This window comes from Thermobia domestica, chromosome 8 (assembly GCF_964235325.1).
Source record: "Thermobia domestica chromosome 8, izTheDome1.hap1.1, whole genome shotgun sequence".
NCBI classification, from domain to species: Eukaryota; Metazoa; Arthropoda; class Insecta; order Zygentoma; family Lepismatidae; genus Thermobia; species Thermobia domestica.
Window position 1 is genome coordinate 37,832,840 of NC_137461.1, and position 24,197 is coordinate 37,857,036.

Sequence of the window (24,197 nt, forward strand, 5' to 3'; positions counted from 1 at the left end):
CTGTAGGTTGTGGAGTATCCCTTTACATTCTTGAAAGAACCTGCAACTTTATTTTTTTTACTCCCAAAATTCGATACAAACCGTGCAAGCCACTTACCCCGTCCAAATTTTAACTTTACATCCCGAAACTAAAAATTCTGCCAAAATCCCTGGTTAATTATCGTGTTACAACTCACTGTAAAACCACTAAATTACCTTAAGTCTGACAAATATAGAGGATGACGGGAGAAAAGAAGAAAATTCTTAAAATTGGCTTATTGAAAAAAAAATCGAGTTCCATTCCTTAGTAGCCTTCTGTTTGAACGAATGTGTAGTATTGTTTACTGTGGTTATTAATTAGTTTTAACCCTTCGTTTTTTTTTTTTTTGGCACTTTATTGTTTATATTTTCCCCAATAGAATGAACTATAAGTTACAGTGCGAAATCCATATAAAACGACCTGTTTTCTCCCGAAACCCTTAATATGGAAAGCAAAAGTCAAAACTGACCTAACCGTATGTAGCTACGAATCGAACAGCTGTAGTTATCCGTCATTATAACGGAAGTCCCAGTTGCTCAAGTAAGCCCCAGAATTATTTAAGATTTGTGTTAATTCATCACTTAACGTATAATTTCACTTCAGTGTTTAAAATAACATAGCATCCAGTTTTAGTTTTTTAATACGCTATTCCATATTTACAAAGGAGATCCCACTCACAAAAAAAGCACTGGAAATATTTATGGATCTTTAGCAGATTTTCCTAAATCGATTAACTGATCACAAATAGCAAAATCTATAGCTGAAGAATGTTTCAACTTTTCCTTAACAGAGTTTGGAATTGATTTCTCAATTTTATTCCTATTGCAGGAGGAAGGTACTAGTTTTGTTGGTGAACGTACCAGAACACTAAAATATTCTAAAAAAGTACTAGATCCAGTCCGAATGTAACAGAGTAGAAGAGGAAATACCACATACAAATTACAATATATTCAACTTAATATACGTGAGATATCAAACATTGGAGAACAAATTCCTCTAAGACAATCTGTTCAATGAAATACTTCCCTATTGTTCTTTCTTATTTGTTAACAAATGGAATGTCTTTTCGTCAATTAAGCTGCCGGTTGCTATTAATACAAGACGTATTAATACAAAAGAAATTCAATAAATATCTTAGGATAACTTGAAATACCATGGTTTAAAGCGTACTCTGTTATTATTTTTTAAAAAATACTTTCTTCCTTAAATAAATATAAGAAGGAAAAATTAAACATATGTTTCAAACTTCTCGAAATGTTTTCTTTTTTGCTCTGTAATCATATGTGAAGGTACCAGTGGCGTATTTAGGGGGGCTTTCTGTCTTAACCCCCCCGAATCTTGCTTACTATAGTAAAGTATATGAAATATCTTGCAGAATTTTCACATTTTCAGGCAAAGCCCTCCCCCCTGAAAGTTAGCATAGCCCCTCCGGAAACAAAATCGTAAATACGCCACTGATCTATACTGTAATATTTTTCACATGTAACTTCTTATCTATAATTATTTATCAATGTACTAACACTTACAATTCTTTCCTTAGATGAGAATATTATGTATATACAAATGTTTGTGTTAATGAAAAATTGAGAAATTTAAAATTTCCACACCAAGTAAATATTGATTTATGCGATTTTGTTCAAATATCCCATTTACATTTTTTTTCGTCCATAGTATTCGATGAATCATCATCGAACATCTGGTTTTACAAAAGAAATATAGCATATAGCTATATGGTCTGTAGTTAAAATAATTTTGAAAGACTGTTTATTTGTTCGTCTATTTTTCAGCAAATATCAGTTTCAAAATGGTAATCGGTGAGGTGTTCCCAATTATGGATTCAACGTCGCTAGACGACCTTTCAGCTCCCGAATTATGTACTCTTTGAAATTTAGTATCAATATAAGGACGTAACTACAATCGAGGGAGTAGAGCACTTGCTCCAAGACGCACAGTAAAAGGGCACAAGGTCGAATGAAAAGAGAATATGGAAAAGTGTTCGTTATGCAAAGAACGTTTGAAAATATATCTAAATTTTTGCTATGAGTATTAGCAGTTAACAGCCGATACCGAGGGCGGATCCAGGAATTTTTGAAGGGCGGGGGTACAGGTCTTTCAGATATTTTCGATATTTGGTTCGCTAACTAAAAATGTAGACTGCAGTGCTTCATAATACGTATTTATCTCCTCCCTTCTGGAGACGGCATTGAAGAGAGCCATGTTCTTCAACACGCGAGAATCCAGGATTATCATGAACTGGAAACTCATACATTATCTGTAATGAGTGGAAATTTATTTTTTTTTTATGTTCCTTTTGAATGTTCCTTCCTAGAGAGCTCCTTCTTGGATAAGCGGTTACCCTACGCGCCTTTGGCGTGGGCGACCCGAGTTCGATTACTGGCGGGAGCTCATTTGGTTCGGATTCCACATTAATCAGTAGGTCCACGTCTCATATAGCCTCACTGCTGAACGGGACGTTAAAATCAAATCAACTCAGAATATTGCTTTTGAGAGAAATGTTATAACTTTGTTTTCCACAGCCTTTGAAGAAACTCTTCATTAGGGACTAATTTATATCTCTTATTCCTCCTGGAGGATCGAGCGAGCACTGCGACCCCTTTCTGGATCTCCGCTGGACGATCTCCAGTCAACCGTCACTGCAATGTTTGTCTACCTAGCTGCCTAGTGAAAGTTTTGCGTAATGAGTCATTGCAATCAGTGCGCCGCGCACTCTCACGGGTTCCACTCTCATCCAGAAATATAACGAAAGTTATTCCTGTTTGAAACTTAGTTTACACTTATAAAACTATTTTGTACTCGATACTTATATTAAAAATTATAAGCCATTTATCATTCTACCTTTAAGTAGAAAATTAGCAGTAAAAAAATACAGTCAATCAGTTTACATCTTAATAAGTGGCAGTGACTTACAAGGGAAGTAGGTGCTTCAAAACAACACCAACAACGTTTGGAAGATGATTCCTGTCACCGCGATATGACAAAATGTATTAACCATCCTGGTTGCACAAATGCTTCCTTTAGGAGTTATAGACTGCCGAAAACATCAAAAAGTGAACTTTAAATATCCATAACTTCTTACTATGGAACCTACAGTTTCGGGTCAAGATTTCACATAGGAACTAATATGCACCTATCAAAATACCCAACTTCCAGAAACCTAAGGTACTCAAGAAGCATTTTTCATACAGGTAGTATTCTCCAATTTGAAGTATTCTCCAACTACCTCTATAAAAATCATTGCGTGAGTACCTTAGGATGCTGAAACATGAATTTTTGAATATTGCACATGTTAATTCCTAATTGAAATCTTGACCCGACTACGGCAGGTCCCATAGTTTTGGAGCTTTGGACCTTTGAAATTTATTTATTTACTTTTTTTTGTTTTGTTTTTGGCAGCCTATAACTCCGAAAGGAAACATTTGTGCACCCAGGTTGGTCTATGCGTTTTGTCTTATCTTGGTGTCAGGAATCACCTCTGAAACGGTGTCGATGTTTTTTTGAAACACCCTGTATATCCTTGGAAATGTTACAAAGAGTACATGTCAAATGTGATATACCTCGCTTGAATGCTTCTATAAGGGACGTAGCGACTATTTGAAGTTCCGAATGAAACACGCTGCAAAACACAAGAAAACGTGGACAAAATAGAAAACTAGATGTAATTGTTTTGAGACACGATACATGTAAGTGTAAAAGGTAGCTCAATACTAATCTCACATCAAATGTTTAAAAATGAAAACAGCGGATCCAACATGGTGGAAACAAATTACAATACAAGCCACGGATCTGAAATTGGGTTTTTTGGAGATGCTCGACGTCGTTATGTATGAATCGGATACCAAACGTGTAAAATTCAACAAGGAGATTCAAGATGGTGGATAAATTACAAAACATTGCTATGGAACTGAAGGCTGATAGGTAGAGGTTTTCGTGATTGTGAAGTACGAATTCAATGTTAAAAGTGCAAAATGATGGATGGATGGATCCAATATGGCGGACAAAAAGTGCAAGAAAATATTCACAGATGATGTGTGCTTGGTATGACCTTTCCAACGATGTATAACACATGCAGATCCCCGAGTACGACTTCACTTACTTTCCTTGTTAATGATAAAACTATTCATTTCCCACACTATATAGTCCTTTCTACTGTCTTTAGCAGAGTTTATTTCTTTGTTGATTCAGAATAGGTAAATTAACAAGTTTCAGTTTTAAAATGGGATAATCCTTATAATTAGAAAGTCTATCAAAGTTTTGCACACCGATACGAAACTCAGTTTTTATTTTCGAAGATCATTTTCAAGTTCTAAGATGATTTTCAAGCCAGAGGATATCGTTAGAATCTACTGCAACTTAAACACAATCTTACAACTTCTTGCATTTTCTTTCCAAATAAGTTTACATACATCTCGAAAGCAATGATAGAACAGAATCATATTTAGTTGTGTTAAGATTAAAGTTCTCCTTTTTCCGAACCCTTCAAGAAATGAACAATAATTTTGTGCACAATATTCTAACATATATACGTAACCAGTGCCTACTGAAGTTCATTCAATACGTCCTCTTATAAAGTTTTTGCTCAAAGCATAAAATTTCTGAAATAGGTATATGCTGTATAAACTAACTGTGTTTCTCCACAGCCTATGGAAACCGAAGGTATAATGTTACATTTACAAAATCCTTAACTGCCTTCTGTCTTGAGCTAACTGGATTCAGTTCTATTTTCCATTCCTATTTTTTGAGATAATTCTTAATGTTGTTCTCCCATGTGCTGTTAGACCTTCCTAATGGTCTCTTTCCAATTCAATTTTAAGTTAAAGTAGTGAAAGCATTTCCACTTTATTCCATTCTGCATATATTACATAAACAAGGGCGCCAATCCTGCGGGGGTGAGCCCTCATATTTTATTTATGAATGAACAATATTTGGCATAATTTGACTGCAATTTGTCTTAAAATCCTTATATATATATATATACCTTCTGCCTATGAATCTCCCCTAACTTTACAGATAAATCGGCAGCCTTGTACATAAATACCTTATAACTTATTTTAGAATTTTGAATGAGTTCTAAAGGGTTTCTCTTTTTGCGGCATGTTCATGATTCATTACCAGAACTTGTATATTTAAGATTGAAAATATTTGAGAGTTATCTATAGCACTCTTCAGTTTTCTATTCCATTTCCTTTTCATGATTGCTTGTGGGAAATTATCAACTTTTGGAATATGTTATTCTAACGATTTATTCTAGTTATCCATTTCTACGAGTAAAACTGACAAAATTTTGCAGACTATTAAATATAGTTCTTACATAAAAACATTTTCTTTTATATAGAATATCATACCTTTCCAATCATTGCAATCGTTTTCGTTTCAAAACCTTGGAGTAACTTTTGGAGATTTGACGTATTACGAGCCACTTATAGTACAATCTAGTCTTTAATTGATCAATCCTTGATGAATCATTTGTTAATTAAATGATTCGAGAAAGACAATACATCAGAATGTGTAGTTAGTGATATGGCGTTACATGATGCATAATGCTTTACTCAATACGCCTCAAGTCTTACCTGGATACCAAAGGGCATGAAACGACGTAGGAGACTCACACGCAAGATAATGTGACGAAATCAAGAAATATTGCAGAGTAACATGGAATAAATGTTCAAGATAGAGTGTTGCGGTAAGGATTTGGATAAGACTTCACCCACCAATAGAAAATATATTAAGAATTGTTGAAAATATGGTTTGTTATATTATGGTGTTCAACTATTTACCCATTAAAATCAGTACATTGTGAAAGCATGCAACGATGAAAATGTTTAGTAAACGTGATTAACACATGATAATTAGTTCAGATTTATTTGACTGAGAAATCAATTAAGCAAATTAAGCAATTGTTTACCAACACAATAAACAGTTAAGTTTTTCTACCAGAAAATGAATTGCTAGTAAAATGACGGAAAGCTGCTACCATTAAAACCTACCACACATGAAATATTATCATAACGTTCACAGCAATTCCTTCTTTGGTTTTTATTTTAACTTATATACATCATTTTCTATTCTAACGTAATTTTAAAACTGAGTTTGTAGCGTATTATGTGTCGCTTCACGCATCACGAAATGTCACTTCTTTTTTCTTCTAAGTGAATCACTAAAAATTAAACAATTCAAGGTTAGATTGACTTATAAGAGGCTAGCAATCAATCAAATCTATAACAGTTATCCTCAGTGATTGGAAGGGAAGCTATTAGATCTACAATGATCGGCAAGGTAAAGTATTTTTTATTTCAATAAAAAATATTTTATGTAATAGCTATATTTAATTTGTCAATAACATTCTATATAGTTCCGTTGTCTTAAAAATCAAAAGTTAAATTCATTTGTTAGAACAATATTCTCTAACTAATGATAAATCCAACATACAAATCATGCAAAAGAACGTGAATTAGAGAAATTAAAAAGTAACGTAGTAAGCTCTGCACATAACATTTTCTATCTCAAACTGAGAACTTTCAAATGAATACCATACATGAGGAGAAATCACTTCAAACTTTGTCTATCTTTTTAAAAAAAGTGAAAGGTAGTTATATATTTGGAATGAAAGAAAGTAGGATCACTTTCATAATTGCTATTGCCAATTAAATCGAAAAAGATCTTTAGAAAAATGTAGGTATAGATGAGTTACAATATTAAAATGAATTTCACATTCATAAGAAATCAAAGGAAAAACTTGGCCAAACAAAAGTGTCAATAGACAGTTTGTTTAACGTAGTGTTGAAACTTCATGTTCCATATGCCATACTGTTAGGGACTTAGTTATATTTTTGTGCAATTATTTATTTTACATCATTCATGCCTTGAGCAAGAAAAAGGTTGCTTAAACAGTGCTTTCAAAGAACTTCGAAAATTTCGAAAAAGCAAAAGTTTAAACTTAGAATTTAAAAAATAAGAACCATGCTCTAACATTCCTTACAAAGCGAAAGTAAAATAGTATTAAGATGGTGTAACGATGTTGAAAGATCATTTTTTATTAGCATAATTCTCATGCTATTATCTAGCTTCAAATTAAAATATTCTTACAGTTTGAAAAAAATATTGGGACAAAAAGTTAGTTTCATTTCGCAGTCCAAAAGTTCGATATACCTCAAACTATACGGATTATCGAATATTGTTCACTAATTCTAAATCCATGTCAAAAAATATTTTTTGGAATGTATTAAGACTTTTGTTATATGGGGAATAAAATTTGATATTGAATTGTTGATTTCAATAAAGGAATACAAGTAAGGAATCGGATCGAATGCGTTATTGAAATGTTGATTTAATAATTCGAAATATATCTGATCATAATTAATCATTCTTACTCTGATATGACAGATAAATGTAAGATAAAATGATTAGCAGTATAGACACACAAATGTACAGTAGCTTAATATACTATTTTAATTACGAACCATACAAAGTATTTTTGTTTCCTGTAACCAAATATACAAGAATGATTCCTCGGATACTAATGACGAAGAATTGCTGTTAATATAACAGCAGAAACGCGCAATCACCTTTAATTTCATCTATATATTTACACTGCTTAGTATTCGTTAAGTCGAACATGCATACCTTGCACCCACATTTACAGTAACAATTCTAAGTAAGCGTTAATAAATTTAAAAATAATTAAAGATAAAATTTACTTTAAAGATTATCATATATGAAAAATATTACCTTAAAAATAGTTGAATACGTTTACAAGCAAAGCAACCATTCGAAACGTTTCAAAAATTGATTTACTATCCACGTTATATAAATATTTAACAAAGTAAGTGTAAAAAAGGCAATAATTCTAACGTAGTGCTCACTTTCTGAAGTTGTTGTGCAAACCATATTGTCATTTGTCATAACAAATTGGTGTGTCTATTTAAGGACGATTTTGGGTTGTAATGTTTCGTGATTCTAGTTTAATACGAAATTATAGATTCATTCTAAATTCTACAAATCATATGAGAAATTTGAATATGAACTTAAGTAATGATCATGTTTTTGTTAATTAATAACTAACTAACTAACTCTATGGCCTATGGAACCCGGAGGTTCAGTGCCGCGTTCACAAAAGCTCTCCACTGACTTCTATTCTTAGCTAATTGGATCCAGTTTCTACTTTGTATTCCTATCTCTGCGAGATCCATCTTAATATTATCCTCCCATCTGCGCCTAGGTCTTCCTAATGGTCGTTTTCCTATGGGTCTACCAGTCAAGACTTTGAAAGCGTTTCTACTTTCTTCCATTCTAGCTACATGACCTGCCCACCTAAGCCTCCTAGACTTGACGACCCTAACAATGTTGGGTAAACCGTATAAACTATGTAGTTCCTCGTTATGAACGAGGCTTCCGCCATTCCCCATTCTCGTTCCTCTTGGGTCCGAATATTCTTCTCAGGATCCTGTTCTCAAATACTTTCAGTCTATGTTCTTCCCTCAGAGTAAGCGACCATGTTTCGCAACCATACAGAACAACAGGCATGATTATCGTTTTATATATTTTAAGCTTCAAATTCCTCGACAGAATTGGCGACGATAAGAGATTTTGAACCGAATAGTAACACGAATTCCCTGCTTTTAGTCGACATTTAATTTCTTCGTGAATATGATTTTTGTCTGTTAATATTGATCCTAAATATTTGAAAGTATTCACTTTATCAAAAGTATTATTTAATATTTTAACGCCTCCACAATTTGCCGTATTACGGTCCCGACGCACTTCCATGTATTTAGTTTTCTCTGCATTTACTTCTAAACCCATGTCCCTGCAAGCGTTTAATAATATCTCTGCATTTATTTCTACTGTTCTCCTATCATCCCCTATTAAATTTACATCATCAGCATATGCCATAACCTGGTGAATGCCGTTCAACTCTAGGCCCTGGTTGCTATCTTTGATTTTCCTTATGGCGTATTCCAGCACAAAGTTAAATAATAATGGCGACAACGCATCTCCTTGTTTCAGGCCATTTTCGACGTGGAAGCTCGTGGACAAAAATTTTCCTACCCGGACTTTACTTTGGGATTAACTTAAACATATCTTAATTAATCTAATTAGCTTTCTCGGTATTCCAAGCTCTGTAAGAACGTTGTATAATGTTTCTCTCCTAACCGAGTCGTAAGCCTTTCTAAAATCAATAAATAGTTGACGTACCGGGGTATTGTATTCCCACTTCTTTTCGAGTATTTGGCGAATGGTAAATATTTGGTCGATAATTGATCGATTTCGTCTAAATCCGCACTGATAATCTCCAATAATTTCATCTGCGTATGGGGTCAATCTTGCTAACAGAATATTTGAAAGGATTTTATAGGATGTTGACAGAAGAGAAATGCCTCGATAATTATTACAGTCAGTTTTGTCGCCTTTCTTGTGAATTGGAAAAATTATTGACTCTTTCCACTCTTGTGGCAATTCTTCCTTGTTCCAGATCAGGAGAATGAGTTTGTGTATCTTGTTCCACAATTTTTCGCCTCCAGCTAAAATTAACTCAGCCGGAATTTCATATACACCCGGAGATTTGTGTTTCTTTAATTTCTTTATAGATAATTACAATAATGATTCCTCGGATACTAATGACGAAGAATTGCTGTTAATATAACAGCAGAAACGCGCAATCACCTTTAATTTCATCTATATATTTACACTGCTTAGTATTCGTTAAGTCGAACATGCATACCTTGCACCCACATTTACAGTAACAAATGTAGTCCACTATATTAATTTGTTAATTAATATATATGTGTTATTTGCAAGATATTCATGTACTTACTCGAAATGAATGTAGTAGTAGTAGTAGTTTTTTATACCAAAAACAATCTAACCACCTCTATGCACAAGCAAGATCTAAGTCTCAAATATGACTTTAAAAATAATTACTACTTATAATCTTTAAAAAAACGTAATGCAAATTAATGATTTAGGCTAGTCAATATTGTTTAAACAACTACTACAATTTTTATTCTCTAGTATGAACCGGAACTTCAATATTGAAAACAAATACTTTAGTCCAGAACTTTTACTTGTTCTTTTTTGTTAATTATAATGGTTTATTAAAATATTTATATATTTTTAAGCGTTCTGCACAATAGCAATAGACATAAAAATTGAATCTTCCTTCCTTAGGTCACTTTCGCTTTGGTAGCAGTGTTTGTATGCATTGCTGTAGCCTACCCTCAACCAGTACCAATTCCTCTTCAACAGAGACCAACATCGGCAACATTGGTGTGTGTCTTACTTTACTTTTCTCAGCAATTTCAAAACTTCTAAGTAATCAATTCCCTTTAGAACTTTGCTAATATTATTTGCATATTGAAATGACTTTTTTGTATTTCTAATAGAATATGTGTAACTATTAGATATTTTTTTTTTTTTTTTTTTTTGTAAATGCTCTCTTGAAATGAATTAACGTACGCCGCAGTGTTTCTGTTGTGAATTAATAGAGCAATACCAAATGATTATAAAACTATAAGCTCTTCGTTTCATCAATATTTTTATCATTGGCTTTAACCGAATAGTATATTATTGTGTGTTTTTTCTTTTTGTAGAGTACACTCAACCACATGAAAATAATACTACTGTCTCTTTTCGAATTCTTGACTTTAAAATCCACAAATAAACCTTTCTTGTTGCTAAACTTTTATTTTCTTATTTCTATTTATGTTTTTTTTTTTTTTTTTTTCACGTAGCACTTCATGTCTCCCGTAGTAGTAGAAACTAGGTACCAAAAATTGGTTAGTAGCTGTCCATTCTTCTCTCCCATTTCTCTGCTTGGTGCAACTATTTCGTGACAATAATTGTCTTAAACCATATTGCATACAATTTGCTTGGTTTCTTTTCTCCAATATTTCCTACACAATTTCGTAGCAAAGCTACGTTGTAATGGACTTTACTATCATTTAATCTGCTTATTTTCCAACTCCATACTGAGGATACCAATATTTAAAAAATATAACATGAGATAACATTATTTTCTCAAAGGTGGAAAATCACTTTCTCTTCTTTAAGAAATAAAAATATTAATTATATTCATATTTAACCACAAAATACTGTAAGTTATAAATAAATCTAACTTTATATATTAAATTTTTCTCAAGTCATTGCAAGTTCTTTGAGTGCGAACTATTCATTATCTTCAAATTGGCACAATACTGCGAAGAGGACAGGTTGTCACTCAATATTGAAAACAGACTGTATCTCCGTGGATAACAAAAAATCTAAATTTATTGGCTAAACGCGATTCCTCTTATAGACAATACACGAAATGTCGTAAAGACAATCCAGTACAGGTTGTTTTAAAAAACATAAAATCTTACGAAATAGATATACACACTTAATTAGGAAAGCCAGAATGAAATTGGCTCAATACTGCGAAGAGGACAGGTTGTCACTCAATATTGAAAACAGACTGTATCTCCGTGGATAACAAAAAATCTAAATTTATTGGCTAAACGCGATTCCTCTTATAGACAATACACGAAATGTCGTAAAGACAATCCAGTACAGGTTGTTTTAAAAAACATAAAATCTTACGAAATAGATATACACACTTAATTAGGAAAGCCAAAATGAAATTTGCCTCGAACCTAGCGAACAGCACTGGTAACTCGAAAATTTTGTGGAAAAAGTTAAATATATTAGGGATCAAGAGCAGTAGGAAAGAAAATATGGTTAACAATAAATTTACTGCAGATGATCTTAATAACAAATTTTGTGACATTAAGTTTTTAAGTAATACAGATTCCAAAATAACATATGATGAAAGTCAAGAATATACAGGAAACGTTTTTTCCTTGTAATGTGTCAGTTGTCTAATAGTCATGAAGGCCATCAATAGCATAAAATCAAATGCTACTGGAGCTGACCAAATTAGCATTAAATTTATATTTAAAAATGCCTTTTATACTAAATCCCATCACTAATATTTTTAACCGTTCTCTTATGAGCTGCACTTTTCCATCTGATTGGAAAGAAGCTGAAGTCCTTGCTTTCCCCAAAACAAGTAATATCACAAGTATTAATGAATTTCGGCCAATTAGTATTTTATCTGTTCTTTCAAAGGAATTAGAATGCATTATTAGTGATCAAATTCGACCCCATCTAATGAAATACAATTTCTTTGATCCGTTTCAGTTAGGCTTCAGAAAGTACCACAGTACTGCTACAGCTGTTAGTTATGTCAATGACGACATTAGACTAGCAATGAATAGAAAACAAGTAACTATTCTTGCTCTACTAGATTTCTCTAAAGCTTTTCAATCAATTATACTTAAGATTCTTTTCCATAAATTGGCGACGAAATTTACCTTCCCCAATGGTGCTGTGAAATGGGTCAAAAATTATCTACAGGGACGGAAGCAATTTGCAACCGTAGTCGATACTTCTTCTGCACTGCGGAATCTCACTCACGGTGTCCCTCAAGGAAGCGTCCTTGGCCCTCTCCTATTCTGATGTAAATTAACGACCTTCCTTCTGTCTTACAATACTGCAAGTTTCAGTTATACGCAGATGACTTTCAAATATATACCTGAAGTCAATCCGAAAACTTGGACAATTCAATTGAACAAATGAATGACGATTTGCACCGCATTTACTTGTGGTCAAATGAAAATGGGTTAACCATAAATCCACTTAACTCGAAGTACATTTGCGTCTCCTCTAAACGACTTACACAAATGCACCGTTCGCATGTATCAACAGTAGAGATAATGAAATCACATTAATTCTGTATGTAAGAAAGCCTTCTGATCTTTGCATTCACTCACTAGACTAAAGAAAATTCTACACACTGAAACAAAGCTACTACTTGTAAAATCTCTAATATTCCCTCACCTTGAATATTGTGATGTAGCTTTATCAGACTTAAATGAAGAATTAGCGTACCGTTTCCAACGTATCCAAAATGCCTTTATACGGTTTGCTTATAATCTCAAAAGATCAAATCATTTAACACGATATTACAGAAAGCTGGGCCTTTTGAAACTTGCCGATAGATGTGATTTGCATCTACTCACACTTCTCTTTAAGACTTTGCGCTTTCAACAACCTTCCTACTTATTTCAACGATTGCAACCACTAAATGCTCAACACGATCACATTACAAGATCAGGTGTAAATTCACTCCTTTCTCTTCCCCTACATTCGCAAACTCTATTCTAATGCGTTCCTTACATCCACTATCTGTGAGTGGAATGATCTTCCATCTAACACAAACAATCTCAGTCAATCAACTTATTTAAGAAACCGGTTGAGTAAATCGTCCGTACGTCTCTCAAGGCTTACTAATATCGGGATAAAATGCGGAATTTTATCTTTTCTACTTTTTATTTCTTTTTTCACTAAATGTATGTGACTATATTATATGGTTATTTGTAGTAATCTAAGTAATCTATGTGTGCATGTGATGTGATGCGCTCCCTTGTATGTGTGTGTGTGTGTACGTATGATTGGGAGTATTTTATATATTTTATACATATTTTATTATTCTTATTATTGTATTAATAATCATAATAGTATTTTATTGCATGGTCAAGTGGGAGACGGGCCATGATTAGCCTTAACATTGCCATGTAAAATAAGACTAAAATAATAAATAAATAAATAAATAAATAAATATTAGAAATTTTTGTAATATATTAGTCAATAAGTGTGACATTTTATAATATCGATAATTTGCCCCTAAATTGGATAAACAATATCCCTATTCTCATGGAATTAAATATCAATTAATAATAAACATTTTCTTTTTCAGGATTCCCATTCTGGGGCTAAACGAACAGGAGCAATTCAGTGTAAAAACAGGATAAAGATAAATTATGTTTCTGATAACATAGGGAAACTATAAATGTACTTATATTCGACTCTAACTATATTACTGTGTAGAAATAGATGACTCATAAATAAAGAACCATTATTTAACAGAGTACGATTATTTTTACTTTTTATGCAAAACATAGAGAATAACATAATAATACTTGCGGCACCTGGTCTCAAATGTTCAATGTTTGAGAAAGTCATTTCGACTTTGGTTATAAAAGGCAATTCGTTAGTTTTCTGAATATTATCAAGGAAACGTGTGTCTACTTTTTAATTTAACCCACAAACGCCCAAGACCAGTTTTATTTGTTAGCAAATGCCTGAACAATACCGTGTTACATCGAAAATCTGAGAAGAAAACTGAACGAGATTCGTACAACAAGAGAACGGGTAGTGTGCCTGAAGTGGAACAACGGGGGTTTGGCTAACTGAATGATATAGCCAATGTAACGTAGTGAAAAATAAAGTGGGTCACTGGTGGCACAAGGGGCGTTTGTGGGTTGCCAATGATACTGTATATACTCTTTGAACAGACTCTGATGTAGTCAAACAGAAAATGATTTCGGTGATCAATCTGATGTTGAATGCTACTCTATCTTTTTATCTCTGTACCATTTACTTTCTTTTAAGTAATCACAATGCATTTTTATCACTTTGGGAAACTTTGCTTAAGATCATTATAAGCTTTTCACTGACACTCAACAATGTTCTTACCTCGTACAGGAAGTGATAATTAACTGTCAATTCCGAGAAAACAAAAGCGCTTGCTTTTTACATCTAAATATAAAACTATGTACGCCGATATCCTATTGATTTTCACGTATCAATTGATCTGTATTTCCTTTGACAAACCGCTTCTACTAAATCCCTTGGTGTACTATTGAAATGTTCCCGAATTTTAAATGTTCATCTATTTTATCACGCCACCTTAAGAATTGATGCCCTTGCACATATTCAGTCTTACTATCAACACAACCAGTTCAACATAGTCAATACTCTATTCTCAGACAACAAATCTGGACTTTACAGAGAGAGACATATTTGATATTTACGTTTTCATGATCCCTTACCTCATATATTTCCATTATAACACTTGTTCTTCATTCATCACTAATATTGGGCTATCATTACGTCCTACGAGTTCACTTCAAGAAGAACAAGAACAAACGACAGCTACATTATCCTGACATTTGTCCTCCCGAGCACCTGTTCCGTACAGTGCGGATCTCTCTATTCACTCACCTACAATTCAAGACATTCGATGAAACGCAACCTGATTCCGGTCAGTTCTAAAGAACCTTTTCTCGAGAAAAATAGTAAAAACCTCATTTAATGAATCAAAAAGAACTAGATGATCTTGTTAGATATCTAAATTACCGAAAATTCTAGATCTAGTAGAGGTCTATTAGAGAATTACCAGATCCTTCCGGTCTTCCTGAAATAGCTTCAGCCCTTATAAGCACTACTCTCACTTCTCGCGCTAGGACCACAGTTTACAGATTTGGCGATGAATTTCTGCCATTCTTGTAGTGAAGAGTTAAATTACAGATCTTGTATCACAATCGTCGGGCTGCTCGATTTTCTTAATTTACTCTTTCATGTCAAGAAACTCCAACGATGCCTACGTTATTCCATATCACGAATATTCATATTCATACAAAAACCGGTGACAGCACGATTTTAAAATCACGAACTCTTGCTCTTTACTTAGTCCTTGTCAAACGGATCCTTGGAAAAAGTTTTTTTTGTCTAACTAGTTGACTTTTGTGTGTTATTTGAATACAGGATTTGTTTAAATTTTTCCAAAGTTTTCAATCATTTATCTTTGCCATATTTTCTGAAGTCAGTGCTCGCGATAATATAGAACAGTCATTTCCTGCTGATTGTTCTGTGATGTCAGAATTCGCTATTTGGATTATCTGTAAATTAATTACACAGAAAGATAAACGAGAAGGAAGCAAACCTCTGGCTGAGAGAAGGCTGTGGTAACAGGGCAATGAAACATAGTCGATAGTTTAGCACAAGTACTACTTGTGAAAGCATGACATACAAAACTTCCACCTTCTCGTTTACTATCCTTTTCTATTGTGGTTGTACAAGTACGCTCTTAAGTAAAACATCGCAAAATTTGACCAAATTTCAAAATCACTGAAATAGTGATTGCATTTGAAGCGTTACCCTTTAACAACCCAAACATACAACTTCATTACAACTAAATAACTTAAATATTGGCAAGTGCGTCTTGTAACTGGAGTTTTATTTGCAACGTTAGTTTACTTTTCGTTACCTTCGTTGATTCAAATATATTTGAAGTACTTATAAAGTCCACCATATTAAAAAATGAATTGCACCACAGTTATGGACTTTTAGCTTATATATATATTTTTAGCATATACCTTATTTGTCACCTTAAAATAACAAATCCAACTATAACAGTATGGTTCTTCGTTTTATATTTTTCTACATTACCAAAGCCACCAAATAAATAAGTTGTCATAGCAACAAGAAGAAAAATCTCAACATAATACAAAATATTTAAATTATTTTTTACGTAATTTCTTCTTCTTCTTGAGAGCTTGTGCCTTTTAAATAGCTTCTTTTCACCGTAAATAAAAATGATACTTAAAAGTGCATAAGAAATATACATTATCGTTCTATAATGGCTCCCGAATTATGGGACTTCTTTACGTTGATCACAATTAGAGAAAGAATTCCGGACCGTTAGACATTTCATATACAATAGTTACCTTAGTTTTTGAATAATCCTCGTATATATAAAAATTACAATTCATAAAGTAATATATCATTTTCATTTTATGTCAATATCATTATTATATTTATTCAATAATCAATTTTATATTAATTCTATAAAATTACCGACGATAAGGGGTTATTCAAAATGTGTTACGTTTGTTGGTTATTTTAAAGTCCTAAATAGATTCTTTAACTCAATGAAATTTATATTCGTTAACAATAAAGTTGGTATAAGCTTAAATACAGCATAAACTATTTCATTTATTCGGGTATAGTTAGCATAAATTTGATAGACAATATTTATATCGATGCATAGATGTAATTGAATAGAATTTAGAAGATGTACGAATTACAAAGAAATTATAACTTAAATGTATTCTAATAGAATCATATATAGATTGAAAATTATGCTGAATTCTCATGCATCCCTGGTAATCAATTTCACAAACCAAGGCATGACATTCTAAACCAAATACATCTAATCGTAACAAATTAACGTAACTGTGTAGAATTCAAACAAAGTACGAATTACAAATGAAATCATAACAATATTCAAAGTGAAATGAAACAGAAACTAATTGAATAAGTTTTGACGGACGTCATAACTTTAGTTCAAGTTACTTTACCAAAAGAAAAGATCAGGTTGCATTGAATGGGACAATCTTGTATACACTCCTGTGTGTTATTTTACTTCACTAGTTCTTTGGTTCCAATTTTCAAAATTTCTGCGACTTATGTAATTAGTAATCTGGGAGTACGTGGAAAATTAGATCGATTGTTTTCATTGTTCCTAGAAAGAGTACGATTATTATTTCTGTTTCTTTTAAAATTAGGTTCGGTCGTATTGCCATTACAAGAAAATCTAAAATTACCTCTAACATTATGACTACAGTCTTATCTAACATTGATATTTCGTACAGAAATATGATTAGTCTGTTTTCTGTTAGTATTACCTTGCAATCTAGACTGACTCTCATAATTTTGAACTATCATTATTAAATGATTGAATTTAATACACTGCGAATAAATCAATATTTGCTGTAACCTAAACGCTCATAATATTCTTATTGATGCGATAATACGTGATTCCTGCTGATATGGATTGATTAGCTTCAAGTCATTATATGTTGAAATTACAAAATCTGTAAGACTTTTGTCTACTTTAGGATCAAAACATCGGTTTCTGATTTGAGCATGCCGGTCTGCTAACATAAAATCGTTTTCGAAATTTGCCAACAGCGGAATTATAGTTCTTTTCTACAATTCCAGTCCTACGAAATTGAGATAATTTATTCTTTAATTAAATTTGTGCTTTCGAATGTTGCCGTTTAGTAGGCTAGTGGTCTTCCACTGATATACATGACAACAGAAGTCTTTACACAGCAGATGCTTCTAGAAACGAAACGAATAGATCGTGAAGAAATTAGTTCGTGCCATCATAACCTGCTGGACTCTGGAAGCCAAACTGTCACAGGTAACTTGGTCTATCTCTGAGAGGCAAGGAAAGTAACAAATCGATGGCAGATCCTTGTTGCTGCGCTCCTCTCTGGCTATTATTTCTCGCACCTACTCCTTGGCAAGAAAAGTCACAGAATATTGACAAGTATGTGTATAATCACAGGCAGGAGACGCGGAACATCGAAAAGATTCTGTCAATTACCATTAAAAAAAAAAACCTTATACTTAACTAGTTTGATGTGGGGGTAACACACTACGAATTTCTTCAGATCGGTCTTCATTCAGCTAAGTATGACTATAGTCATAATTTCGTGATGTCACCAATACTATCATTTTTCACTTGCACACTTTGTGGGGTATCATCATCCTGGAGGGTAAAATGGTAACCCATTCCTTTCAATGAGGCCAAATGCCTGTCCTACATACTGTCTTTCTATCTTCTTCAACATACTGTCTTTCTACTTAAGCATGACACTTTACATTGGATGAAATTCTTCTTTTAGCTAATAAACAGACCGTGTGTCATGTTTCGATAGCGCGTTGTATTTTGAAATTACGCAGATTTTTACCTGTGATTTCGAGATATATGTATCTGAGTGTGAGGATGTTTCTTCCTCTTTAATTAGCAGGACTATATATGATTTTCATTCGACTCCTAAAGCAGAATAGGGGTAGCCAGAATTTTCTCTTTCTGTTCAAAGTGCATAGTAAGGAGTTTACCATGAGCTATAATGAATTGATTGGTTAAATACATTATATTAAAATTTAAGATTATATGTTCCATATACATAAAACTTCAGTGAAAATTATAACGCAATTTCATATCTGTTACTGCTCATATATAATTAACATGTAACTAATTACTTACTCAGTTCAATTTTCATTCGTCCGATTCTGTAATATAGTCCAGAAGGCAGAAAAATTGCTAATTGCTGTCTGTATATGTGCAGTAACGGACATGAAATTGCGTTATGGTTTTAAAATTATCATTACCGTGTTCAATTTTAAATTCCTGGCACTCTGTATACAGTTTGATTTCGTTTCTCTCAGGTTTCGGTTATTTTCCCTCCGAGACTCCGTAACTCAGGGAGGACTGAACGTCATTATGCGGATTTGAAAGTTAATGTAAGATTAATTGCTGGTAGCAATTGGGCTTACTTCGCTTGTTAAACTAGCTTATTTTTTGCATATCCTTACCAACTAGATGACGTAGCTTTAACCTTCAACTTGATAAACAAAAAATATGAAAATACAAATCAGAGGAATTGATTGTAACATGTGAATGAGGAAATAGAACACTGACATTTTCCTTGTGCCTACATAATACACAAAGATAAGAGTGGATAGTAATTGCATAAATTCCCACACTGCTGATACGAGGGGTGTTGGGAAAGTCATGTCTATGGCTGGCTAACAAGAAAACTAATGATCTGAGGAAAAGACCGTTATTATTCTTCAACGAATTCCCCTGGCTCTGGTTTTTATTCATGGAAGTGACTTGTCACGGTGGTTCAGTTGTAGAGCATTTACCTGTGATGCGATATTTCCTGGTTCAATCCCTCACCAAATAAATGTGCCGTGCACAAAATCATATCCGTGGGTATTCTCATGGTACTCCCACTTTAGTATTCCATCAATTCTTACGCCATTCTTCACTTGCTTTAATTATCATCTTCCTAAGCCTAAAAGGCACAATAGTGACAGATTTAAATTACAAACTCCCCTTTCTTTCATGGGCTTGTGACATGTCTCATTCTTTCAAGATGAGTTGACAAACTGTGTGGGGTATCAACTTCCATTAGAATAAACCGATTACCCTTCCCACCAGCAAAACAGTGCATGGACTACCTAATATAAACCTACCTTCTAGCTTGCCCTGTCAAGTTTTTAGAACTCTAACGAGTACGTATTGTACAGTTATGTAAAGAAAATAATAAAATGATAATAACAGGAACCTGGGAAGAACTCTGCGATGATTTTTCAAGGAGACATTTAAGAATCCCACTGGTCATGATAACACCATAGGTCTACGTTATTTTGAAAATGAGCACATCTAACACAAAAATATCGTTATCTTGGTGAATTGCAAATGGCAGGAACAACTTTTGCATTTGACTTTCTTTTCTTTTAATTCATTTGTTACATATAATACAATAAAGTGAATTCTCAATGATAATTTATATCCCTCAATATATATTGCTTCATTGAATAGTATATAATTCAAATACTGTGTTTCAAAGGACAGTTACATTACAAAAAAATCATTGTAAAACTGAAGACACCCGTTAATAATTTGACACTTAAGCTGGTACCAGTCAATTGAAATTACCATGTCACATGGATTAACATCATGTCTTTTGAATCACACATATTTATAAGTAAATTATTTCGTTAATATTAAGTTACTGCTATTGCCTGTATGCTGAAAAAGATATTAATTCAACTAGAGTATTAACATTATCTTTCCATCTGTAAACACTCGCACATAGTAATATTTGGATATTGTCCTTCCTTATATTGAGCTCAGAGTATTAATTTGATTTCGTGCTACGTATACCCGAAATTTAAAATTAAAAAAATAAAACTTTGCCAATGTAGTTAAAATTGTCTTCATCGCAGTGGGCTATATACTTCAAACTATTAGACAAATAAGGTCAAGGTACAAAGAGACATATGAATTACTCGTTTTGTTCTGTATCTACAAAGGAAATCTGTGTAATATCCTTGTACAGAAACTATTGCTCAAAAGTATTGCCTATTTTCAGCTGGAGACTGTTCTTTATGAATTTGTTTTAACCATATAGCTTAAATCTAATTTCGTAGTTTGCTCATTTATTTTGAAGATAGAAAAGATAAAAGTGGAGTAAGGAATACCAGGAATTGGTTGGTTATTGAACCTTGACCACTTTCAGCCTCTAACAGTGTTATGTGAAACAAACTGGAAGGTTTACGGTATACAGGATCAAAAATACACGAACGTCCATTCGAAAGCAAAAACAGATCTCCGTTTCCAAGACACCTACACTAAATCACGAGGAAACTGAATAATCCAGAAATGTTTCAGACAAAATATTATTACTAAAAATGATAATAATAAAATACTTGAAACTCAATGAACCTTATATATATATATATATATATATATATATATATATATATATATATATATATATATATATATATATATATATATATATATATAATAAAAGACCCTGGCTTTTTTGTGTAGTCTTAAAAGAGTCATTGATTCACCATTCAATACTGTCTTTAAGTCAAATCATGTGATGCCACAAAAAATAAATAAATAAAACGTTACATTTTCAATCTACTTCATTTTTTAAAAAAATAATTAGACCATACCCATTAACTGCAACGATTTTTGATCACTTCTTTTAATGTATAAATGTGTATCAAATGAGTAAGAAATGTATCCAAAATGACAGCACAATACCAACGAAATTATTGGCCCTATGCACAGGACTAAGATATTCCTCGTTGGTAAAGATTTATTAGGACGATTTTTGCCTTATCATTTGCATCAAAAGAAAGGAAACATAACTTTCGCCATTGGTTTCTAATTAGGAATATGTATATGCATTCAGTTAATATTTATGAACAACTATAGAACAATTTTTGAAACTGTATGAACCCTACAAAAAGAAACATTGTTCCAACAATTGAAGTTGTTTTTCCTTTTTTAATACACAAATAGAGCTCCACATTGTCCGTATTTTGTTACATAAAATAGAAGGTAAAGATAAATAACGTTTTGAATGTTACACAAAACATAACTTTCACAATAGGGAACCAACAACGGAAATCAACGTCAAACATTAGACAGACACTACTTTGTGAATACAGAAATGTCGATACAAATGAGTTCCTAATATAAGACCCAATATTACTATACATATGAAATTATGAGACCGGTCTTATATACTGAATCCATTAAGAGTCTCATAGTTAAGCGCTCGACGGATAAACAAATGACTAACGCCATCTCAAATGTAATTGGAAGAAAACCGGTAACTAATTACATGTGGCGATACGCATATTCACTGGTAGAAAAGAAAGTAAATACAGAATGAATATCAAGATACGTTATTCATTTTCAGCGCCTGATGTGCGCACGTTAAAAGTCTTTGTAGGGACACAATTTCTTTCAGCCTCCACTTTACCAACAACTCTCCATACGACGACCTCACGTCACTTCCAGGGATGTGGCGGGCTATTTCCTATTGTTCTAACTCGTTTCCACAGATTGCAGCTCTTGCTTCACAAGATAGGTACGGTTCTGAATTTAGGTGCCTATCCTCATATTAGGGGTTCTTACCCTATATATATAATAGTTTTTTTTCTACTGAAGACTATAAAGTGTAAATACAATATTGATTTAGACTAACACAAGGTCTTTCAATACTTCCAGTTGGTCTTCAGCATCGATCGAAGTTTTGCTATTCAAAGCTATTACCTATATCATTTATTTTATTCCGAGAAATATGGATGTTCTGTAAGAAAAACGAAAGTTAACACAAATTAATCTATATATTAAAATGCTAGGTTGACATGTTTCTCTTCAAAGGAAAGTTTATATGTTTGTCTCCAATCCTTTCAACAATAAGATCTCGAAAACAATAGGTGCTAGAAACGTGCCGTTTTATTAGTCGATTCCAAATTTTGTGTAGATTGTCCAGTTCTAATAGAATATTCATAAAACATGGCCGTCATTTCTACATTATATTTTTAGTAGTACACTGGAAGTGTTGAAGTTTTAAATAGGTGAAGCATCATATCCTACGTATTATACATTTCAACACCGCATATAGTAGTTGTATATAGGGGTTGCATGTCTCTCAGAAGTTCGTTTCATGTGCAAATGATAATGAAAACGAAAGATAACCATTTTTCCTGTCTTTCATAAGACGAATCGTTATTATTTGGAGTGTTTTGTCCAATGAGCACAATATATATCACTGAAATTATAATTAATTGTGTGTGTAATGTATTTGCTTGTTACCTACTGCATGCAAGAACAAAGAAAACACTGATTGTACATGAATTAGAAACTCCAACTGGAAGTAGGCTCACATCTTAAAACGGTGCTAGCTATTGAAAAAAATAATCGAAAAAAATCTTCCCTTCATGGTACCTCTTGCCAATTTTTATCAAGACTTCTTTCACTTGCGTCTGTAAAGGGACATGAACATATGTTGTGAGAAATAACAAGGAGATTCATACTCATATGCGAATGATGCGCTGTGTAGAGAGCATAGGTTCAGCTAGTTCTAATAAATCGTTCCAACTATTGCAACTGAATGTTTTTTATTCATAGGACTTGTAGTCAACTAACTAAAAAATCCGTTCTTCACAAAAGAAGAAGAAGTTTATGAAAATCCCTTCTATATCCAGTATACAAACGACGTTCGACTCCATCGCTAATTATCTTCAATAACCTATTTGCAAATATTTCAACTGTTTTCGTTGTGATTATGAGGCATACAACCACGACGTTATGTTTCTGTATCGGAAAGCTAGTTTAGAAATTGCATTAATTGTGTCCCTTAAAAGCGAATTTTTCTGGAACGCTTGAATATATTATTTTTTGCATTACATCATTCTAACTTTTGGGATTCCTCTTACCATAACTTTGAGGACTCTCTGCCTCACATGATACACATTTTAACCAAAAAGACATGACAAATCCAGTTCAAAGTAGATACTAACTAGAATCAAAACCTCATTCGAAACAGTTTGTATTCTTTTCTATTACAATCAGTCATACAAAATTGAATTTATTTTTAAGATATACTGGGTGTGGCCATAAGTCTGGACCGGACTAAGTATTTGAGAAACTGTATAGGCAGTCAATCGAAAACAATTGGGATCAATGTTGGTGGGAGGGGGTAACATTATGACGTGGTTAAGGTTGTTTTTCGCCATCTTCGTGGCTGCCATATTGTAATCAACTTGTTTATTATAAATGGCAAAATGGTCTTATGACAAAAAAGAACATCCTCGTTTAAAGCGAAATCCAACGGTAGAGATATTTTTTCCAAAACCTGTTACGGTTTTGAAGTTGTGAATGGATTTA

General features: G+C 33.0%; 1 long non-coding RNA gene across 1 annotated transcript in view; it reads left to right on the plus strand.

Moving 5' to 3' along the window:
* Positions 1-13,994, plus strand: part of LOC145691651 (uncharacterized) — a 113,200-nt gene extending 99,206 nt beyond the window's left edge. The window contains exon 3 of the long non-coding RNA XR_014132465.1: positions 13,830-13,994. This is a non-coding gene — a long non-coding RNA (uncharacterized LOC145691651). The remainder of the gene's footprint in view (positions 1-13,829) is intronic.
* Positions 13,995-24,197: the final 10,203 nt, after the last annotated feature.